The following is a 15,786-nucleotide window of genomic DNA, read 5'->3' as shown; positions in this document are numbered from 1 at the left end:
TTCCCTCTGAGTGCTGGCAGGTGACTCCTGTTGTCGGTTGCTACTGAGTGGGAGGGCAGGTCAGGAGTAGGAAGAAGGCGTCAGGGAGGTTAGAGTTCTGTGAGCCCAGAACTACCAGTTAATGGATCCTGGGAGACTAAAGCAGAGGAGGTTGCAGGAGAGAGGCAAGGCTGTGGGGGTGGTGTGATCGTCTGCAGAAACAAACTGCCCACACAGCCAGCCTGTTGGTTTAGGTCCACACACACAGAAGTATGCATAAACACACACACACATACAAACTCATGTATAAACTCAGATACACAAATGTGCATACACATGCCCGTGCATAAATATACGTGTGTATAAAGACACACTTCACCCACATACACACAGACACATGTAAACACAACAGAGATGCATGGATAAATACACACACACACACACACATGCACAGACACAAGCAAAAAATAAACTCGCACACATACACAGACATTTGAAGAAATACACACACACAGACACACATACGTATAAACAAACATACAAGTGTAAATATAAACATTCACATGCATACATAAACATGCATACACATGTAAACACCCAGTCACACACACACACTCACACTGCTACATATATGTAAACATTCATACATTCATGCGTAAGCACACACACACACCCAGAAATGCTCACATGCGTGTGTACAAGTAGACACTCCCACACATACACATGCATGAGCAAACATCCATACACGAGCACGCTCACATACAGTACACACATGCACATGCGTGCAGTGATGAGCCAGTACCGCTTTGATGCGTGGACACGACTCAGTCCTTGTGTAGGTGCAATGAAAGGATTAATGCTTGGAATCATGGCTAAGGACGGTGTTCAAGAGGGGCACGCGCCGATGTCATGGTAACTGCAATTTGTGAGATTGCAGACTGACTTTCACAATGCTGGCTCAGTACCTGAGTCCATCACACCTATTGTCCTAGGTCCACATGCTTTGATACCATTTTCAAGAGATTTCAGAGCAGCAGTGTTGTTCGGTGTGTTTGCCGAAGGCTCGTGACCAAGGCTTTTAGCAGTGTTACAAAGGAGGCTTTTTTAAAGCTCGTTGTTGCTTCTCCAAAATCCCAGCTCTGACCAGAAACTGCATTGTTGCAAAACATGTGAAACTTGTGTGCAGAATGCAGACAGAGTGCACAGAATGTTCAGAGTGCACAGAATGTTCAGTGTGTGTTGAGAGGCAGACGTGTCAATCAAACTTGCATCATGGACTACAAAGAGCTGAGCTAGATTCGACTGCATGGACTGTTTGAAGACACTTTCTGCTCTATGATGAGGTTATAGACCAGACAACTCTCAGTGAACCATGCAAATGTGTGTATCATGGTCTCATGGATCAGTGGTTCTTGATCCTGTGAGCCAGTGAGCCCTTGACTGCCTCCATGTGTAAGGGCTCAGGCAGGGACTCAGTCGCAGACCTTTTCAGGTTGCAGGCGGGTTTATCAATGACGGCAGGAAAGTAGCAAAACCAAAAGCAGGCAGGGTCGAAAACCGGAAGGCAGTCCGTGGACAAAAACAGGGTCAGTAACAGAAGCAGGCAGGATCAGGAACCGGGCAGGCAAACAATCAGGCAAAGGGACAAAACGGCAGGCAGGAAACGAAGACGAAGGGCAGGCAGAGTCAGGCACGGAGAATACAGAAATCCAAAAAACTGCAGGAACGAAACAGGTACAAAAACGCTGAGACGAACTGGCAAACAAGACAGGAACAAGCAGGGTAGAAATAGGGCTGGGCTGATGAGGAGATGGGATGCAGGTGAGCAGGCAGGCAGGTGAAGGTAATGGGGCAATCAGGTGGGCGGGGACCAGGCGGGGAGCGGGGCGGGGCTGGAACACAAGGAAAAACAAAAGCACATGGACAGGGAAAAATAAAAACACCACAGCTAGGAGGGCGGAGCCCTGACAGTACCCCCCCCCCTACGGACGCCCCCAGGCGTCACAGCGGGTTCGCCAGGGTGCCGGCGGTGGAAGTCCCGGATGAGGTCGGGGTCCAAGATGTCCCTGGCAGGGACCCAGCACCTCTCTTCAGGACCGTAGCCCTCCCAATCAACCAAGTACTGGAGTCCGCGCCCCCGTCGCCGAACTTTAAGCAGGCGGCGCACGGTGTACGCCTCCGATCCGTCGATCAGGCGGGGTGGCGGGGGCGCCCGGGGTGCAGGACAGAGCGGGCTGCGGAAGACGGGCTTGATCCTCGAGACGTGGAAGGTGGGATGTATGCGGCGGAGCGAGAGCGGCAGCTTCAACCGGACCGCTGCGGGACTGATCACCTTAGCAATGGGGAACGGCCCGATGAAGCGGGGGGCGAGCTTGCGGGAGTCTGTTCTGAGGGGAAGGTCTCTGGTGGAGAGCCACACTCGCTGACCCTGGCGATAACGAGGGGCTTTGGAGCGGTGGCGGTCGGCGAAGCGCTTAGCCTGGGCTGAGGCTCGCAGCAGGGCGAGCCGTGCACGCCTCCAGGTGCGGCGACATCGCCGGATGAATGCAGCTGCCGAGGGGACGCCGACTTCCTCCTCCTGGGCAGGAAACAGAGGGGGCTGGTAGCCCAGGCAACAATGGAAAGGGGACAGCCCCGACGAAGAAGATGGCAGGGAATTTACGGCGTACTCCACCCAGGGCAGGTGCTGGCTCCACGCCGACGGCTCCTGGGACGTCAAACATCGCAGCACCGTCTCCAGTTGTTGGTTCGCCCGCTCGGTCTGGCCGTTGGACTGGGGGTGGAACCCCGACGACAAGCTGACTGATGCGCCCAGCAATCTGCAAAATGCCCTCCAGAAGTGGGAGGTGAACTGGGGACCCCGGTCAGACACCACGTCAGAGGGCAGGCCGTGCAGCCGGAAAACGTGAAGAATAAGCAGCTGCGCTGTTTCTTTGGCGGAGGGAAGTTTGGGCAACGGAATGAAGTGGACAGACTTGGAAAAACGGTCGACGACGGTGAGAATGGTGGTGTTACCATCTGACGAGGGCAAGCCAGTGACGAAGTCCAATGCGATGTGGGACCAGGGTCGTCGGGGAACTGGCAGGGGTTGCAGCAGACCGGCAGGTGGCTGGTTGGACGTCTTATTCCGGGCGCAGACCGAGCAGGCGGAAACGAAGCGGGGAATGTCCTCCCTCATGGTGGGCCACCAGAACCGCTGACCGATGAACGCCGCAGTACGTCGGGCGCCAGGGTGGCAGGCAAGTCTAGACGAGTGCCCCCATTGCAGGACCTGGGATCGGACAGACTGAGGGACAAAGAGGCGGTTAAGGGGGCAGGAGCTAGGACCCGGCTCGGTCCGGAGGGCGGCGCGGACGGTGGTCTCGATGTCCCACTGCGCTGCCGCAACCACGCACCGGGTAGGCAGGATGGTGCTGGGTTCTGGGGTCTCGCCTGCTGACGCGAACTGGCGAGAGAGAGCGTCAGGTTTCCCGTTCTTGGTACCCGGTCGGTAGGACAGGGCGAAGTCGAACCGGGAAAAGAACAGGGACCAGCGGGCCTGTCGGGGGTTCAGACGTTTAGCCGACCTGATATATTCCAGATTTTTATGGTCGGTCCACACCAGGAACGGCGTCTTTGCCCCCTCCAGCCAATGCCTCCACTCCTCCAGTGCGAGCTTCACCGCCAGCAGCTCCCGGTCGCCGATGTCGTAATTGCGCTCGGTGGGCGTGAGGCGGTGGGAGAAGAACGCACAGGGATGGAGTTTGTTGTCTGCAGCCAAACGCTGAGACAGGACGGCCCCCACTCCTATGTCCGAAGCGTCCACTTCCAAAATGAACTGACGGGCAGGATCAGGCTGTGTCAGGATGGGCGCAGAGGTGAAGCGGCCTTTCAGGTTGCGAAATGCTGCTTCGGCTGCCGGGGTCCAGGAGAATGCCCTGCTGGTAGATGTCAGAGCCGTGAGGGGAGCTGCTACAGTGCTGTAGTCACGGATGAAGCGGCGGTAAAAATTGGCAAAACCAAGGAAGCGCTGCAGCTCCCGACGAGAGGTGGGGCGGGGCCACTCCTCCACCGCACGGACCTTCCGCCGGTCCATTTGTATGCTGCCCGCTGAGATAATAAAACCCAGGAAGGAGATGGTGTCACGGTGGAACTCGCTCTTCTCAGCCTTGACATAGAGGTGGTTCTCCAGCAGGCGCTGGAGAACACAACGGACATGCTGGACGTGTTCGGGCAGGGAGCGAGAAAAAATGAGGATGTCGTCTAGGTAGACGAAAACAAACCGGTTCAGCATATCCCGTAGGACATCGTTCACCAGTGACTGAAACACAGCAGGAGCATTAGTTAATCCGAATGGCATAACCAAATATTCGTAGTGACCGGTGGAGGTGTTGAAGGCTGTCTTCCACTCATCCCCCTCCCGGATACGGACCAGGTGGTAGGCGTTGCGGAGGTCGAGTTTTGTGAAGACGGTGGCCCCCTGCAGCGACTCAAAAGCAGAGGACAGGAGCGGGAGGGGGTAGCGGTTCTTCACGGTAATGGCATTGAGACCCCGGTAATCAATACATGGACGAAGAGAGCCGTCCTTCTTTCCAACGAAGAAGAAGCCGGCCCCGGCAGGTGAGGAGGATGGGCGAATAACTCCAGCTGCTAGGGACTCCTGGATGTAGCGATTCATGGCCTCAGTCTCCGGCAGGGATAGGGAGTACAGACGCCCCCTAGGTGGTGAGGAGCCGGGCAGGAGGTCGATCGCACAATCATAAGGACGATGAGGGGGAAGCGAGGCTGCACGGGACTTGCTGAACACGGGCTTCATATCCAGATACTCTGGCGGCACTGCCGAGAGGTCCGGAAACTCCTCTGGTGCGCAAGCGACAGGTGACACAGGAGCTAGGGCCTCATGCAGACAGTGGGAGTGGCAGAACGGACTCCAGCCCAGGATCTTGTTGCCCTGCCAGTCGATGTGGGGGTTATGTCGCGCCAGCCAGGGATGACCCAGGACTATGGAAGCTTGCGGGGTATCAATGACGTGCAGTACTATCTCCTCGCGATGGTTGCCGGAGATGAGGAAGCCCACGGGGGGAGTGGCGTGGGTGATGCGGACCAGCGGGGCCCCGGTGATGGCATGGGCCTCCAGAGGCGAGTGCAGCGGGACCCGGGGCAGCTGCAGCTGGGCCGCCAGGTTGGCATCGATGAAGCTCCCATCGGCCCCCGAGTCAATCAGGACGGAGACCGGGTGAGGCTGATCCTCGACGAGCAACGTGGCAGAAAACAGAGGGCGGACTTCAGAGGACTGGCTTAAGGGGGTGATGCTCACCTGTAGTCCCCTTGCTACAGGTGAGCGCTGGCTTTTTGCTGGGCAGGTTGCCACGAAATGCCCAGGTTGACCACAGTACAGGCACGCCCCGGCGCTGATCCTCCTCTGACGCTCAGCCGGGGACAGGCGAGTCAGGCGAGTGCGGTCGACTTGCATCAGCTCCGGGAAAACAGGCGGTGGTGTAGCAGGGCTGCGCGTTGCTGGTGTGGGTAGGGGCTCACGGGAGGGGCTCCGCGGTTCACTGGCTCCTCTCTCCCGCTGCCGCTGTGACAGGCGCTGGTCAACGCGGATAGCCAGATCCACCAAGGCGTCAAAGCTGACCGGCAACTCCCGAGTGGTCAGCTCGTCCTTGATGGTCTCCGAAAGGCCGTGGAGAAAGGTGTCATACTGTGCCTCCGTGTTCCACCCACTGGAGGCAGCGAGGGTGCGGAAATCGATCGCGTAGTCAGACACCGACTGGCGCCCCTGGCGGATCAGGAGCATCTCCCTCGCGGCTTCACGACCGTGTTTGGAGCGGTCGAAGACCTTCCTCATCTCCTCGGCGAAGGTGGCGAAGGAGTGGCAGAAAGGGGCGTCGGCATCCCAGACCGCAGTGCCCCACTCCCTGGCACGTCCCGTCAACAGGGTAATCACGTAGGCGATCCTCGCCCGGTCCGTGGGAAACGTGGAGGGTTGGAGTTCGAAAACCAGGGAGCACTGGGAGAGGAACGACCGACAGGTTCCGGGATTCCCCGCGTAACATTCGGGAGGTGGCAATCGGGGCTCCCGGCACGGGAGAGCTGGCGGGGCAGACGGGGGAGCTGCCACAGGCGGTGCGGGGCGGTTCTCCTGGCTCAGCTGCTGCAGTTGCAGCAGCTGGGACGTGACGCCGGCAAGGTTGGTGGCGAAACTCTCCAAGGACCGGCCTATGGCTTCCAGCTGGCTTTGATGGTCCCCCAGTAATGCGCCTTGCAGCTCCAGCGCAGTCCTCAGCTGGGGCAGGTCTGCTGAGTCCATCGTGGCCAGTTCGTACTGTAAGGGCTCAGGCAGGGACTCAGTCGCAGACCTTTTCAGGTTGCAGGCGGGTTTATCAATGACGGCAGGAAAGTAGCAAAACCAAAAGCAGGCAGGGTCGAAAACCGGAAGGCAGTCCGTGGACAAAAACAGGGTCAGTAACAGAAGCAGGCAGGATCAGGAACCGGGCAGGCAAACAATCAGGCAAAGGGACAAAACGGCAGGCAGGAAACGAAGACGAAGGGCAGGCAGAGTCAGGCACGGAGAATACAGAAATCCAAAAAACTGCAGGAACGAAACAGGTACAAAAACGCTGAGACGAACTGGCAAACAAGACAGGAACAAGCAGGGTAGAAATAGGGCTGGGCTGATGAGGAGATGGGATGCAGGTGAGCAGGCAGGCAGGTGAAGGTAATGGGGCAATCAGGTGGGCGGGGACCAGGCGGGGAGCGGGGCGGGGCTGGAACACAAGGAAAAACAAAAGCACATGGACAGGGAAAAACAAAAACACCACAGCTAGGAGGGCGGAGCCCTGACACCATGTCAGTTATAGAGCTACCATTCTGTGGATTTGGAATTGGTGTGTTTGGTATGGTGGCATGAAAACTTGTCTTTAGTATTACATTACTTGACTGTTAGTTTATACAATTAACCGTGCCAGTTTACAGTTTACCTTTTTCAGAAGAATGACGAATGAAAAATTAAGTTAACAAATACCTCTATTAAACTCTATTATTGGCACTGGAATTCTTGTGCTTTTGTGCAGTTTTTGTGTTGGGCAAAGTAGGGATAACTTGGCTGGCTTGCTAATATGGTTATACTTTTCTGAAAGTGGGTTCAACAAAGCATGTGTAATGCCTTTATCAGCTCTAAATAATGGTTATAACCCTTGTCAAGTGTATATAAACATCATGACCAGCGTATATCAGCTTTTATAAGGTTACGAAGGATGTAGTGATACAGATTATGACACTGATGGCATAACATCATATGCTGCATATATGCTAGCATGTTCTACATATGTTACATATACGAAAAACAGTTGTTACAAACTGTTACTTATGTATGCCTATGATTATGCTATGATGCATTTAGTGTTTACTAAGGGGTTATGGATGACATGCAAGACCTACTTCATGGAAAATGTTACCATTTTTAAATTCATACAAATGTTCTCAGAATCCCTTTACAAAGACTTTACACAGACAGGCAGACAGACAGACAGATAAATTGTCTTATTAGCCAAAGGAGTAAAGTATAAAGGCCGGCTGCACGCATAAAAGGCTGTGTGTGGCTCTGCTCTGTGCTAGATCAGTGACCTTCAACGTCAGCATAGTCCTTTCAGCAGTCCTTAAGATCTGCATAATTAGGGCTTCTAAGAGAACTGTAAACAAAATTTTGCTCATTAGGTGAGTAGAGTCTGGAGTTGCTCCTTTCCTTGCAAATTGAACACCATACCTGAACACGCCAAGCACTTGGGGTCTGTGACTATTTTTAAATCTGTAACAGCACACCCTTTTTTCAAACTGGTGTATGACTTCAGCTTGTTATTCCTCCTCCTGTTATAACTTGGTTTTATTTTTTTATCATTTGTTGTTGTGCGCTTGACCTTGCCATATTATTTATTATTTTATTTCATAGATTTTTTTGACTTTCTTATTTTTTCATTTCTTCTTACCTTCCCCTTCTGAATTACCTTGTCCAGCACTTTCACTGTTGTGCTTGTACAGCTTGTAGAGTACCTTCACTGAAAAGTGCCGTAAAATGTAGTGTATTATTAGTGTCAGAAGGTTTCCCACGTGAATGCCTCTGTTTCCACTACGTATAATGCCCATTCTGGAGTAAGTGCATCGCATTAATCCTTTTGCAGTTCCTTTTATGCAGGGAGGCTTACAGAGCTTATGCATTATCCCTTTATGAAGTGAAACATTAACTTTAGTGGTCGGGGTTAAGTACTTTGCTGAAGGCTGCACCGACAGGATTTGACCTGGCAGCCCCCTGATCACAGGCTAATTTGCCTAAGGCCCACTCCACAGCGCCAGCCCCGGTATTAGCCCTTAATATGGCATGGAGATGCCGTGTGCTTGCCTCAGTGGACAGGCTCCAGTCTCCCTTTCACTGCAGGGATGAGAAGACCATGGAACCGTTGCTTAGCAACTTTTGACAGAACTCTTAGGCCTAACCCAACAGCAAGGACCAATGACCATTTGAGTGTGGGGGGATGGCTGACATGCATTTTTTTGTCCCTGTGGGACAAGGTGCAGATGACGGAGGTACTCAAGGTCAACATTAAAAAACAGCCTCTTCAGACAGAAATGATGATTGCTAGCTCAGGCAGTAGAGGAAGGGCACAGGCCACTGAAGCCAATGGTGGTGGTTGTTTATACTATTGGGGGTATAGAGTCTGGAAAACTCCAAGGCCGTTTGAGCAGAACAGTCTCAATGTACTTCTTCTAGCCAGTCCATGCAACTTTTTAAACAAATGGAATCATATTTTTAGATCAATTTGTTTTTAGCTGTGACTTCAAAAGTCCACCCTACAAATGATAGTATCCCTCACCCACATAACTCCTGCAGTAACAATATTTGACCTCTAGGGGCAGTAGAGGACAAGAAGGCCAGCAAAGTCTTCACAATCATATTGGTGCTACCAGTTTAGTTATTGTTTTCATCAGCCAATCAATCATTCAGTCAGCCAGTCCAACTGACAATCACTATAAGACTTTCAAGAAAATATTCAAATTATCAACTGATCAGGTTTTATCCAATATATCAATGATTACAGTAATCTTTTCAATACATTTCATACCAAATCTGGGTGTTTTTGGCCCTATGGTTTTCAGGTAAAAGTCACTGGGTTGCTGTCTGCAGGTCTGGGGAGAAGCATTATAAATAAACACCAAGCTTTCTCATCCGCACTTTGTGTCTTTATTTATTTTCAAAACAACCTTTTCAGCAGGCCGGCGAGCTGAAAAATCCTTCTCTTGAGGGAACTGTTGAATGCTGTTTAAATTGTCAGTATATTCAAACAAACAGCCTATCAGAGTCAGTGTCTAGGTAAATAGGATGCTCTCCAAGGTGACAGGGAAGTAAATGATTATCTTACTCTCTTTATGACAAAATGTACTCAAGCTGCTTGGCTAATACAGGATGTGTAAATATGCACATATTCCTGAAGGCAAGAGCAGGGTGATTGCCCTTATTGAATAATTGCAGGCATTCGGTAGATGAGGAGACTCTGTGTGAATAAGCACTGCATTAGTGCTTTCAGGCTTCCTCTGTGAGAGCTCCTGCAGTCAGTTGGAGAATGCAGGTTTGTGTGTGGACAAATTCTCCCTCAGGTGATTGAATGCATTCATCTTTAATTTAAAGTGTTTATTTCTGCAAGGACTTTTTTGGTTTTCTCTGCAGAAGCTAAGCCAGACACATAAGAAGTATACTACATGAATGTGTGTACGCTAACACTGCGGGAGCATAGTATGCACTGCAAACATGTGGTACACTGTGTAGAGGTATAGTTTTTGTTAAACAATACATGATATAGTGACACATGGTATGCATACAGTACACTGTAAGAGTATAGTATGTCCTGTAAATTCATGGTGTACTGACAGCAGAGAACAGGAGTATAGTATGTAAATGTGAGGTATACTGACATGGGTATAATGTTATAGCATGTCTGGCATACTGATCTGGCATACTATTGTACTGCAGTACAACAGTATAGTACTTCAAGTATATGCTCTGCTCCCTCCCCCCAGTACAGTGGCATCAAATATTTACTGTGTATTTGATTTTGCAATAATAAAATCCTTCCTAATCTTTTGTTTGGGAGGTCTATGAGCCCCTTGTTCACGTTGGCTTTTTTATTCGTTTACCAGGGAGAACTCTTTTTGTCAGGAAGAAATGTATGTGTGTGTGTGTATGCGGGTGTTGGTGGTGGGAGGATTTGCTACTGAAAAAAAATATCTCATTGGTGATGTAAGTGAATACTGTAACATTTCAGGAAGAAAGGTAGCTTTTGCGTCAAGACAATGATTTTTAGTAATCTAGTAATATCCCTTACAAAACAATAAAAAATCAGAAGATTTGAACCCTTGTGGACTCAACCGTTTCCCCAGAGTTAAAAATATGTGTGTCCATTTAATATCTACAGTATTGCTCTGAGACCCACATTTCTCAGAGAAGCAGACTGAAGATAATAAGATGTTTTTTACCCGATCGCTCCCCCATTCACCAGTATGAGACTCTTTGTTCCTAAGCAACAGCTTTGGTCAAGGACTCAGGAGTCTGTGCAGTCATGTGACCCATCCAGCGTAGTCATACGGCTGTGCCCACCCAGACCCAGCACAGCATGAGTTCAGCCATTCACTGTGCCCCACACACGCCTGTATCCATGGTGACATACTCGTACAGAAAATGCTATAATTTCACCTTTGTTCGACTATATGGTAACAGTCTCTGTGGGCGTAGGGTGTGCACATTGTATTATTTAAAAAAGGGGCTTGTCACTGAGAAAAGGACAATTTTAAGTGAAAAGGGTCTCCAGCAAATGTTGTGTGTATACATATATATAAGTAAACACCCCCCCCCCCCCCACACACACACATATAGATAGATTCATTTGATCAGCATTATATCTCATAAATAAATGTGATTTGATCTGACAACATATACATGTAACATGTCTATTCTTATATTACCAGGAGTTTATCTAAATCAACTTTTGCAAAGGGTCAGAGAATACTTCTCAGTTAATTTGTCACTCAGTCTCTCTTTTTTAAAAAAAGAAAATCCCTCTCGAAATAGTCCCCAGTAAAGCCCAGTGTGACAATTCAATTGCAAAGGGCGGCGTACCAAACAAAAGTTGATTGTTTGGTTTGGACAGGTCACGCTCCGAGAGACGATAAAAACACTCAACTGGGTGACATTAAATGTGCATTAAAGGCGACAGATCACACAGAGACGGTTACAATGCAGAGCAGCGAGATAATCACAGTCATCGTGATTCCCTCTGTTTAGGCCTAATGCATTTGGGGAGATGTCAGGATTAAACACGATTCGTGCGAAAGAAAATGCATGCGTAAAGGCGCAGAATGTGGCGTGTGTCTACAGTTACTGTCCTCCACACTGTAAAGTGGGGTGAAGAGATCTCCCGTGTTTCGCTAAAATCACGTGGCCCTAAACTGCGTCCTATAATTTCAGGATTCTCTTAAGCACTAAAAAATAGCTGTGGCTATTTTTTTTAGCACTATGTCGCCGTGGCAACAAACAGAAAATCATATCACTAGCTGCAGGTGCGTGACGCCTATTTCTGATTGGCAGCGTAAAGAATGGTACTAGTGTTGTAACCTTTCGGTGTGCTTTTACAGGTCTGCTAAGTCGCAGAATTACAAGAGTTCCAAACTGCCCAAGGAATGGAGGGTGAGCAGATAGTTTTTGATCATAATGTTTTTTTTTAAACTCCAGTTTTCCCAGATAGCATTTCATTGCCCCATTTTCAGTTCTCTGTTAATGTGAAATCTCCACAGCGTATAATACATCACCGTCTTCAACAAATGTGCCTTTTGATAGAAGTGGTTTGAATTTCTTTTTTGGCGAAATGGCCACTCCTAATTTCGAAATTCAGGTCAATTCCAGTTTTCGTTTCTCTATACTCGGCAGTGGGTTTACAAAATCTGCTCCAAGTGTAGCCATCTCGCCGGGTCATTCTGCTGAGTCCGTAGCACCCTAAACGGGTGCAGACAGAGTGACCTGATCTTTGTTTCTCAGCAAAAAGGGCGGCGTCAGCTCCGTGCACCCAAACTCTCCTCCTCCCCGCACCTCGCTCGAACACCGTGCCACAGCTTTCCTCACTCCAATTTTCAGTGAATGAGTCAGAATCTCAGACGGGCACAGCAGAGACAAAGCAGAACAGCCCTTTCGCTTGAGTCAGGTTCGGGCAGGGTCTGAAACGCACCCCTTCCTGTCGCATGCTTATCTCTGTGAAGTAAGGGAGATATACATCATTCATTTGAGTCCTGGGCTCTTCGTGACTCTGAGACCTGTGCGTCCTTGTGACTTTTCGCTCTCGGACCATAATGCAACGCTGCTGCTAATGCTGCCAGTCCATTCAACACGGATGAATGAGAAAATGTCTGTTCAGCCTTTCATGTCTGCGAAAGGAAAAGGACTTTTTTTTCTAAATATGAAATGCTTCAGTAATGCAGTGATCAGACAGATATTACATAACTGCCAATCCTATGAACAAAAACTCTCATCAGAAACACAGCACTATGTTATTTTAATATGTGAAGGCTTGAAATGTGAGCTGTCATGATTTCATACAACCGTGGCATACCTGTGTAGCTAAGATGTCACTTGTAGCAAAGACAAGACAAATGCAAACCCAGTTTAATGCACTTCGCCTTGGCAGGCAGCAGATGTCTTGGTCTCTTGTCCTCCATTACTGCTTTTAGGTGCACGGATACAAATTTCAAATAAACAAACAAATAAAACTGGATTTTGTCTAATTTAACAGTCATTCATAATAGTTTTGTAGAACTAAAAAGCTTGCAGCATGTGAAACATGCCTGATTACAATTATTATCACAGCAATTATCTTGATTGAAAATCGTTTTGTGAGGCATTATCTTCAACACAAAGCACTGTCTTGAAATCATTTGTCGTCTTTATTTATTTATTTATTTTTTTACACAAAACAAAATATTGTCTAGCTGCAAGTCTCCCCCTGGCGACAAATACATGAACATCATCCTCGCCACCCTAATGTAAAACTGCACAGAAATGCCTCTAGGAAAGGAAAGAAAAATAAACTGCTATTGATAACACGTTTATTGCAATCAAGAAATGCTGCTAGTTGCAGCTCTTCAAATGTCAACGAAATGGACACAGGTTTTGGAATTTGTGGCTTTTAAAAACCCATAGCATGCGTAGCCTATATAAGTAAACAATCCGGCTAGGACCTGCCTATTACTGCACAGTACAGTAAAACTTGCAATTCTTGCATTTGTCCATTATAGTGATACGATATTTAATTTTACTTAATATAAAACCCGACGAATTAACTCAATATTCTTTGTGTTTAGCATTAAAGATAGCGGTTTTGCATTATTGATTTGCTAGACGTGCAGTGATAAGTATGTGTTTGGGTTTTTGTTTTTTCAGTCTAAACAGAAATTAACGTTAACAGATGTGAAGTGTAGCTACTGTCCATTCGATATTAAGACGCAACAACTAAATGTGCGGATATGAAAGTAATGTATTTGAATTTCTTGAAAGTGATAGTTTTTGCCCATGGAAAATAACGTTACTTGAAGACAAATAGCCACAGGAGGGCGCAATTGCATTGTTGTGGGGGCATCAAATTCCTACAAAAACACCAATAAAATGTAGTTCTAATGCGACTGAACGATTTTTTTTCCACTGCAGATATTCTGAGATTACGTAAATTGGGTTCTTTCCCTAATAAAGGTCGTCGACTAGCCTACTCCAGAAACTAATCTGAAGTTTCTCTGGAGAAACTAACCGGTCTTTGACTTAAGACTACCTTTGTATAGAGTTACTATTTAACGTTACTTTTTCTTATTGACCTTCTAGGCTTTCTGAATTTACATTAGAAAAGAACAGCCTTCCTTGTTCCACAGCAGAGAGCGTAAGTGAAAGGGGTGTCTAACTGATATAATCGTTTTACACGCTGCCGGTCCAAAGAACCACTACATAAGAACTTGGAGGGTTGTACCTACTGTGAAATATATCCAGCCGTCACTGCACCGGTGATAGGTGCGCTGGGGGTATCAGAATAAAGTGGTTTGGCCACAAATTTCGAAGAGAAAATGTGGAAATGTCGGAAACTCAATTAGTAAGTACAGTAATTTGTCTCCTATTTTCAGCCATCAACGAATTGCTTTAGTCGTGCGCCCCGCAGGAGAGTGCGAGATAATTTAGTTAAACACGCGGTTGCGATGACATGCTCCGCCGTTAAATTCCCCTCTGAGGAAACAGAATTAAGTGTCTCCTCTTCTGTTTCTTGTCTGATTACTAAATTAGTGACGGAGAAGGGAGCGTGGGCTGTTGGAGGTGATGTGGCGGTCTCTGCCAATCTCAGTCTTTAAGCTATATCTGCAAAGCAAAGAAATCATATCAAATGAACAGCCAACTGAGATTTATCACATATATCATGTAGGTCTATATGAACAGGGAGAACAGTATTGCACACGGTGTGAAGTTTTGAAAATACCGATTATAGGAGAAGTCAAACAAGGAAATAATTAGCATTTTTATAATGAGTAATAATTCCCACTCTGCGAATTCATTGTCGGCTTGTAGCTTCTTAATGAATTAGAAATGCATTCAAAGAGACGAAATTATTATTCTTGTTATGTAGTCTTTAGAAAATGGAAGCTTCATAGCACACAATCGTACTTGCGGAGCTTTAATTTGTTCCACAGCTAATGAGATTTAAGCTTCTTTCACATTTTATGGCGTGTAGCCTATATGTTCACGTCAAGGTTTCTGGCATATATGTGGCGACGTTTGAATGTGCTCATGTCACAGTTTGTGAAATGGTGCGTGCAGATTTTTGAATATTTTTTTACATCATGGCCTGCAATGTATGTCTGTAGATTTTTAAATATGTTATCGGTTTGTAAAATGTATGTGAGGCCTGTTGAAACCACTGATATAAGAACAACAGCACATTAACACTTGGTGGCCTAGCCTTAGTACCCCAGTAAATTGTCTGAGCTCATTCTATGGCTTCACCTTTTAGAAAATAGAAAAGTATTACATTGTATACATTATGCGTGCCTTTGCCCTAGCATGGTCCCCAGTGTATCACAGTGCTTGTTACATGTAGGCCTAAGACATCAGAGTTATCTCTGTGGATGTCAGCGGTCTTCGCTGAGAACAAGAGAGAGCAGGCCACAGAGAATCTGTGATGTTTTTAACCTGGATTCTTCAACCTTACTCCAATAAAAATGTTTCTTGCCTACTGAAAATGTTCTCTCGTGGATGCTGCCATTCCATGGATGACCTTCTCCTTGCTTCTCAGATTGAATCTGTGGCCGACATTGCCAGATTAAATAACAAAGACCTTGCACACGGTGTGTCAATGTCCATTGATCTAAAATGTTGCAGACCAAAGCCCTGTGTCGTCATGCCTTCAGTCTTTCTTCCCTGCTCTCCCCGGGTGAGCCTCCATCTTGCATCTGGTGCTGTTTGTGAAGTTTACTTCTGAGCCTTGAGTTTAATTGTAGCTGCCTCCCTCCTGGAGCTTGGCTTGATTCATCACGCTCCTGGTTCCCGGTGTTAGAAAGAAAATTACTGTTGCCCAGAACATCTGAGGCTGCCATTTCCTGGCACTCAAGATGCTGATACCATGTGTATAAAATTAACTTATGGCATCAATTCAGAACAATGCTTGCATATTTGTATAAATGTAGCAATACAAATAAATGAACTCCAAAGGAGACCCGCTTTTCAGGAATCAGCTGCAAGTGGGTGAGCCTTACTGAAAT

Source organism: Megalops cyprinoides, chromosome 17, assembly GCF_013368585.1.
Source record: "Megalops cyprinoides isolate fMegCyp1 chromosome 17, fMegCyp1.pri, whole genome shotgun sequence".
Classification (NCBI taxonomy): Eukaryota; Metazoa; Chordata; class Actinopteri; order Elopiformes; family Megalopidae; genus Megalops; species Megalops cyprinoides.
This window is presented reverse-complemented; position numbering follows the sequence as displayed.